At 43.5% G+C, this 7445-nt stretch overlaps 1 protein-coding gene across 1 annotated transcript in view; it reads right to left on the reverse strand.

The window, feature by feature from the left end:
• SLC6A15 (solute carrier family 6 member 15) overlaps nt 1-7150 on the reverse strand; it is a 48056-nt gene extending 40906 nt beyond the window's left edge. Inside the window, exon 1 of the mRNA XM_059186456.1 lies at nt 6778-7150. The gene's annotated coding sequence lies outside the window, so the exon portion shown is untranslated. The remainder of the gene's footprint in view (nt 1-6777) is intronic.
• Nucleotides 7151-7445: the final 295 nt, after the last annotated feature.

Here is a 7445-nt window from a genome sequence, read left to right on the forward strand (position 1 = left end):
CATTTTCTTAAGCTAGTATTACTCTGATACTCTGAAGCAGTACTAGGAAGAAAAACAATACAAAAAATTATAAACCTATATTCCTCATAAATACAGACACAAAATTCCTCAAAACAGTATCAGAAAAGAGAACTCAGGGGCGCCTGAGTGGCTCAGTGGGTTAAAGCCTCTGCTTTCGGCTCAGGTCATGATCCCAGTGTCCTGGGATCGAGCCCCGCATCAGGCTCTCTGCTCAGCGAGGAGCCTGCTTCCTCCTCTCTCTCTGCCTACTTGTGATCTCTGTCAAATAAATAAATAAAATCTTTAAAAAAAAAAAAAAAAAAAAAAAAAGAAAAGAGAACTCAGCAAAATATAATAAGAATTATATACCATGACCAAATGGGCTTTATTCTAGGTATACAAAGCTGGTTCAGTATTCAAAATCAATAATGTAATATACCATAACAGGCTAAGGAGAAAAAAATCATGACTATATTGATTGTTATAGAAAAGACATTTTGACAAAATTCAATATCCATTTGTAATTTAAATATGTTCCCAAAAAACCCAACCAGGAATAAAAGAAAACCTTCTCAATTTTACAAAAATCATCTGCAAAAAACATACAGTTGGTATACTTACCAATGAAAGACTGAAGACTGTGTTATCTTTGCAGAAGGATAGATACACAGATCAATAGACAGAAGAGAGTACTCATAAATAGACCCACAAAAATACACCCAACTGATTTTTGACAAAGGTACAAATGTAATTTCAATGGAGAAAGAAGAACAGACCTTTTGACAAATGGTTCTGGAATAACTGGATATTTCTAGGCAAAAATATAACCTCAACCTAAATCTCACATCTTATACAACAGTTAACTCAAACTGGATCATGGACTTACACGTAAGGCATAAAACTATAAAACTTCCAAAAATAAACCATTGGAGACAATCTTTGAGATCCAGAGCAAGTTCTTAGCTACAACATCAAAAGCAAAATTTAGTAAACTGAACTTCAAAATTAAAAACTTTTGCTTTGTGAAAGAACCTATTAAGAGGATAAAAGAATAAGCTAAAGACTGGAAGAAAAACATTTGTAGACCACGAATCTGGGGAAAGGCAGGTATTTAGGATCTATAAAAACTCATAAAACTCAACAATTAAAAATAATTTTAAGATGAATAAAAAATAAACTGGGACATTTCACTGAATATGATGTCTGGATGGCCAATGAGCACATGAAATAAAGTTCAACATTATTAGCCATTAAGGAAATGCTAATTAAAACTACAATGAGACGTCACTGCATACCTCTCAAAGTGGTTAAAACATAGTGACAACAAAACTCTGGCAAGGACAGAGAGAAACCTGATTGATTATTCATACATTGCTGGTGATAATGCAAAAAGGTACAGTAGTCTGGAAAACTAAACATCCATCTACCATATAACCTAGCAATTATACTCCTGGGCATTTATCCTGGAGAAATGAGAATTTATGTTCCATAAAGCCTGAAAATGAGTATCCATAGTAGCTTTATTCATAATAACCCTAAACTGGAAATGACCCAGGTGTCATTCAGTGGGTGAATAATTAAACCAACTTTGGTAAATCCATACCATGGAGTAGTACTCAAAAATAAAAATAAACATACTACTGATATACCAACTAACTTGGATGAATTTGTAGACAATTATGCTGAGTGGAAAAAGCCAATTACAAAACGTTGCATACTGTAAGATTCCATTTTGGTAACATTCTTGAAATGCAAAATAATAAGTATGAAGAGCAGAGTGACATGGTTATGGTTCTAAAGGGCAAGACAGGGATCCTTACAGTGACACAGGAACTCTTCTGTAACTTGACTTTATCAATGTCAATACTCTGATTATGAAGCTGTCATACAGTTTTGCAAGATGTTACATTATCAGGAAACCGTATGACGAGCACACAGAAGCTCCCTGTGTTATTTCTTAACGACTACATGTGAATCTATAGCCATCCCAAAATAGATTTTTTTTTTAAAAAACCCCAGTCAACTCACTAAAAAATTTATTGTAGTTTTATGCTGGTGAAACTGGCTAAATTTAGTGAATCCAGTAAATCTCATCTGCTGCACTAATATAATTTTATTACTAAGATTGTTGAAAGCAGAAGCTTTCTTGTAAATTCAGGAACAATGGAAATCTTGGAGCCAAAATACCCATTGACTTTTATACCTTATTCACTATACAGCATCTGATGCCTGGATACTCCCAAGGATATTTGCTTCCCAAGGATATTGTCTTCACTTTAGAATATATTTTAATGTATACTTTGAATAAATAGTACAGTAATAGAGTATTAAAAGGCATAGAGTGAAAAGTATCTTTCCACTCTGTCCCTCAGCATATCAATCAGTCCCACCCCTACTTCCCTGTAAGTCACCAAAGTCCTCCACTGGAATTGGTGTGTGTAAATTCAAGCTATTATGTGTTTTCTCCCCACCGTGCTGTGTGTTTTTGCCCCACCCACCCAACCTGTTTCTTTTTACACAACTGTCACTACATGCATAATTCCGCTTCTTGGTTTTTCACTTCAAAAGCCTTCAAAAGCTTTCGCTCTCAATATAATTGTTTGGTTTTTGTTTTGCTTTTTGTTTGTTCTGTTTTGTCTTAATTGTATGACAGACCATGGTATGAGTATATATTTAGATCATTTCTGATAATCTGCCTCAATTAGTCCAAGCAACTTGACTCTGTATATCTGGCATTTGCAGATCTGTAGAATAAATTCCTAGAAGTGGAACTACCTGATCAAAGGTTATATGCTTCTAGAATTTTGGTAAATACTGCCAAGTGACCCTTTATAAACGTTGTCCCAACTTGTACTACAACAAGCCATATATGAGAGTGCCTGTTTCCCTCTGTCCTCTTCAATATAGTGAGTAATGTTTTGATCTTTGCCAATCTGATAGGTGAAAAGGGTCCCAGTATAAGCATTTGATTTAAAGATAACAATCAATGAATCCTTTGTGAAAGGATACCTTAGTGCATTTATCACAAGGAAATAAAGTGACCTTCAAGACTGAAATCAGTCTTCTATATCAAGCGACATTGTGTATTTAAAACTGTCTTGTAGGGCGCCTGGGTGGTTCAGTGGGTTAAGCCGCTGCCTTCTGCTCAGGTCATGATCTCAGGGTCCTGGGATGGAGTCCCGCATCAGGCTCTCCGCTCAGCAGGGAGTCTGCTTCCCTTCCTCTCTCTCTGCCTGCCTCTCTGCCTACTTGTGATCTCTCTCTGTCAAATAAATAAATAAAATCTTTAAAAAATAAAAATAAAGGGGCGCCTGGGTGGCTCAGTGGGTTAAGCCGCTGCCTTCGTCTCAGGTCATGATCTCAGGGTCCTGGGATGGAGTCCCCCATCGGGCTCTCTGCTCAGCAGGGGGCCTGCTTCCCTGCCTCTCTCTCTGTGATCTCTTCCCTTCCTCTCTCCTACTGTGATCTCTCTCTGTTAAATAAATAAATAAAACCTTTAAAAAAAAATAAAAATAAAAATAAAACTGTCTTGTAGCCCAGTGTCTAGGACTTATTGACAGAGAAATATGAGAAAATCATAATTGGTCAAAGTAAATATTTAAGTAGATAAATTCATAAAAATTTTACTTAATACATTCAGAAGAGTAGTTAGGGCTTATTTTAAGTTATAAGGGAAATTGGAAAAAAATATAAAGATTCCTCCTGCCATGTTTTTGTGCAAAGACTATGCCCATGGAATTTTGTTCAGAAACTATTTTAATATTACTCTGCATAGGGGTGGGTGGCTCAGATATTTAAAGGTCTGCCCTCAACTCAGGTCATGACCGTGGGGTCCTGATATCCAGTCCCTGCTCAGCGGGGAGCCTGCTTCTCCCTCCCCCCACCCTCCACTCATTTTATCTCTCTCAAATAAATAAAATCTTTAAAAAAATTACTCTGCATAGAACATATAAACATATCCTATCATGCCTATGTATGTAATAACAGTAAAATTTTCAGAGCTTTTAATAACCAGCAAGGTCTCTTTCAGGTCTATCATTCTAAGTCAATGATATTTTTACTACCTAAGTAATAACCCCAAAGTTCAAAAGAATGCAAATTTCTTACCTATCCATACACCAGCTTTATTTTATGACAGGACAGCATATTTTCTAACATGCACACAGCAAAATCTGAACTCTGATCACTGAGTAAATTAATGATTATAAACATAAAGTGGAATGCCTGAGTGGCTCAGTGGGTTAAAGCCTCTGCCTTCGGCTCAAGTCATGATTTCAGGGTCCTGGGATTGAGCCCCATATCGGGCTCTCTGCTCAGCGGAGAGCCTGCTTCCTCCTCTCTCCCTGCCTGCCTCTCTGACTACTTGTAATCTCCATCAAATAAATAAATAAAATCTTAAAAAAAAAAATAACCGAAGTTTAGGTTTTAGAAGTTATTCTAACTTATTTTACTTATTAAGAGAATAACTGACAAGTAAGGCATTTCATTTGATTATTGGTATCTCAAAGAGCTATTAGCCAATTAAATTTTTCTACTATTTGCTATGGCTTGAATGTTTGTGACCACCACTCCAAATTCATATGTTAAAATTCAAACCCTAAGATGGTATTAGGAGAGGGGCCTTCTGGAGTAATAACAGTAACTCCAGGAAGCTAACTAGCCCCTCCCAGTATGTGAGGACACATTGAAAGGCACCATCTAACATCTAAGAATCAGGAAGCAGGCTTTCACCAGACAACAAATCTTCTTGTATGTTGAATTTCTCAGCCTCCAAAATACTGAGAAATAAATTTTCTTTTGTTTATAAAGCACCCAATTTATGGTATTTTGCTACAGCAGCTTGAACAGAGCAAGAAAGTACTTCTTATTTACGTTATTATTTGGATGACAGAGCAATTACTTTCTAGAAACATGTACAAATATCTTTCTTGATGCAATTAAAATATTATATCTTGAGTTAGCATATATTGGGAGTATAAAATAATTCTTGAATCAAGAATACCGCATGCAATCAGAAAAAAAAAAAAAAAACCTTGTCAACATACAGAGATTATCATCCTTTCAAAATAGTGTTAATTCCTGCTTTCCTGTAAAAAAGAACGCATTAAAGTGTTTTTCTTGGCAGGAAATGGTCAATGAATTCAGTAATATATTTTACTCTCATAAATCAACGTGGATCATTGATCATGTGGATACAGAGGGTACGCACACAAAAATAAAAATATGACTCTGATGAGAATGCTCTGAATTTAATCAGATAAAAACTCTTCAAGGACAATTCAGTCCGTCATCAAGTACTTATTAAGAACCTATTACACAAGTTAAACCTAGGCGCCAAAGAAGTAAGGAGGTTTGTATCTCAGCCTCGTTCTTGTGGACATAAAGCTGGGTGGGGTAAGATGCTCTAGGAGGTTGCTTGGTCAAAGAATACTTCAATACTAGCAAACACATTGCTCTCGGTATCCCGGGAAAGCCAGCAGGCCATGACAGGTATAAAACAGCTTTAAAAACTAGGTGAGGAGGCGCTTAAACCCAGTGCATATTCTTCAGTCCTCCCGCGTTTCTGGGTAGTGAACCACACAAATGGTGCAGACCAAGTAAGGCTGCGTCTACCTTTAAGACCTGGAAGAGCACGGCCAGACCGGGAGAAACGGACGCAGCCTCATTTGCATAAGCACCCAAACACTGCTGACGTCGCCGCGCCCGAGTGCGGACCCCGCCCCGTCTTACTCCAGCCTTTCCCTCGGAAGGAAGAAGATGGAAAGAGGGGAGAGAGCGAGACACGAGAGAGCGCGAGCCTAGGGGCGTCCCTCTCCAACGCGCGGCCAACGCCGCTCCTGGTCTTAACCGAAAAGAATTCCCGCTCCCGCGGCCTCTGCGACTGGGTGGGTCACACCTGTCCCCGGGATGTCTCAGCCGGGCGTTTCGATTCGTTCGTATTTATAAGGCTGGGATGCCTGCGTGTTATGATGTGAAAGCCTCTCCCTTTATTCAGAATCATCCTCTGCCCAGGCCCCGCACAGACAAGCCGAGTGAATGGTGCAGAAAACGATCTGAGTTTCCAATGCCTCCCATCCTCTCCTTAAAATCCCCCGCATCACCCTCTCACCGGCACACTCCTATTCTGGATGCGCAGGAACACACAGGTTGTGCTTTCCTCCGTAGCCACGTGCCTCGTGCGCGGAAAGGCCCACTTACGGACCTTTTATCGCAGGGTTCCTCGGGCAAAAGGGAACGGGAGTCACGTGAAAACACACAGCCTCCGGTAGTCGCCCTCGGCAGTGGCAAAAGCGACGAGAAGCGAATGAGGAATGAGACTGGCTCCTCTCCCCGCCCCACCGCCCACCCGCGCGGGGGATCGGCTTCCAACTCACCTAGAACCTCGGAAGCGCCTCGCTCCGTCCCGACCCTACCAACTTTCCTCTCGGACTCGCCCCAGTCGGACCCCACCCGTCCAGCCAGCCCTGACTTGACTTGGAAATGACTAGTCTCTCGGGGATGCTGTAGGCGAGTTCCACGACGAGAAGGAAGGATGGCGGCACGTTTCGACCCATGTGCTTCCCCCTACCCGCCACCTACCCCCCCATTGTGCACAGGTGCAGGACCCAGCCTGGAGGGTCGCCCGCCCGGCCCAAGTTCACCCTCAGAAGCTTCGGAGCTGCCCCCCTCCCCTCATCCCAGGACCCAGCCTGAGTCCTTCCCGGGATGCATCCATCAAGTCCGCTCGCGTTCCCGTCCCCCCGGCTCCAGGGTGGCTAACGGTGAGCCCCGCCCTACCTAAAACCGTGCCCTTAGCAGCAGGAACGTGTCAGTAGCGTTCGCGTGTCTCCACCGGGCACCTCTTGGTTCTTCCACGTCCCAACAGGAGCAGCAGTGGCCAAAGGTGGCTGCGACGGAGGCCGCGGAGGAGCTGTTCAGAGAGCAGCAGCTGCTTGCCAAGGGCGGGCCCTGGGGCTGGGCAAGAGGGGGTCGCAGCCCTGCGAGCTGCCTGCGAGGGACTCCCGAGCGCCTGTGTGTCGGCCAGGGAAAGAGCACGAGATCCAGGCGCGCGGGTGCGTGCGCGCGGGTGTGTGTGTGAGGGTGTGAGCGAGGGTGTGACGGAGGCGCCCACGTGCCCGGCCCGCCCGCGCTGCGGCCGCCGACCGGCTGCGGGGGAGAGGGGGAGGCTGCGGGCGCCGCGGGGGAAGGGAGCCAGGTCGCCCGGCTGGGCGCCGCACCTCCCCGCCCCACCGCTCCTTGACGCAGAGGCCGCTGCGGCTGCCCAGCCGCGTCCTCCCTGCGCTTCGGGATGGGCCCGCCGGGGCGGTGTGGACCGGGCAAGTCCGCTCCGAAGCAAAAACCAAACGGCTACCCCTGACATCCCAGCCTCCTTGAACCCACCCGGCGCAGAGGACAGGCACCAGTGGCCCGCCCGGCGCCTTTGTCTCGGCGAGGATAACAAAACG

Source organism: Mustela lutreola, chromosome 8 (genome assembly GCF_030435805.1).
Source record: "Mustela lutreola isolate mMusLut2 chromosome 8, mMusLut2.pri, whole genome shotgun sequence".
Taxonomy (NCBI): Eukaryota; Metazoa; Chordata; class Mammalia; order Carnivora; family Mustelidae; genus Mustela; species Mustela lutreola.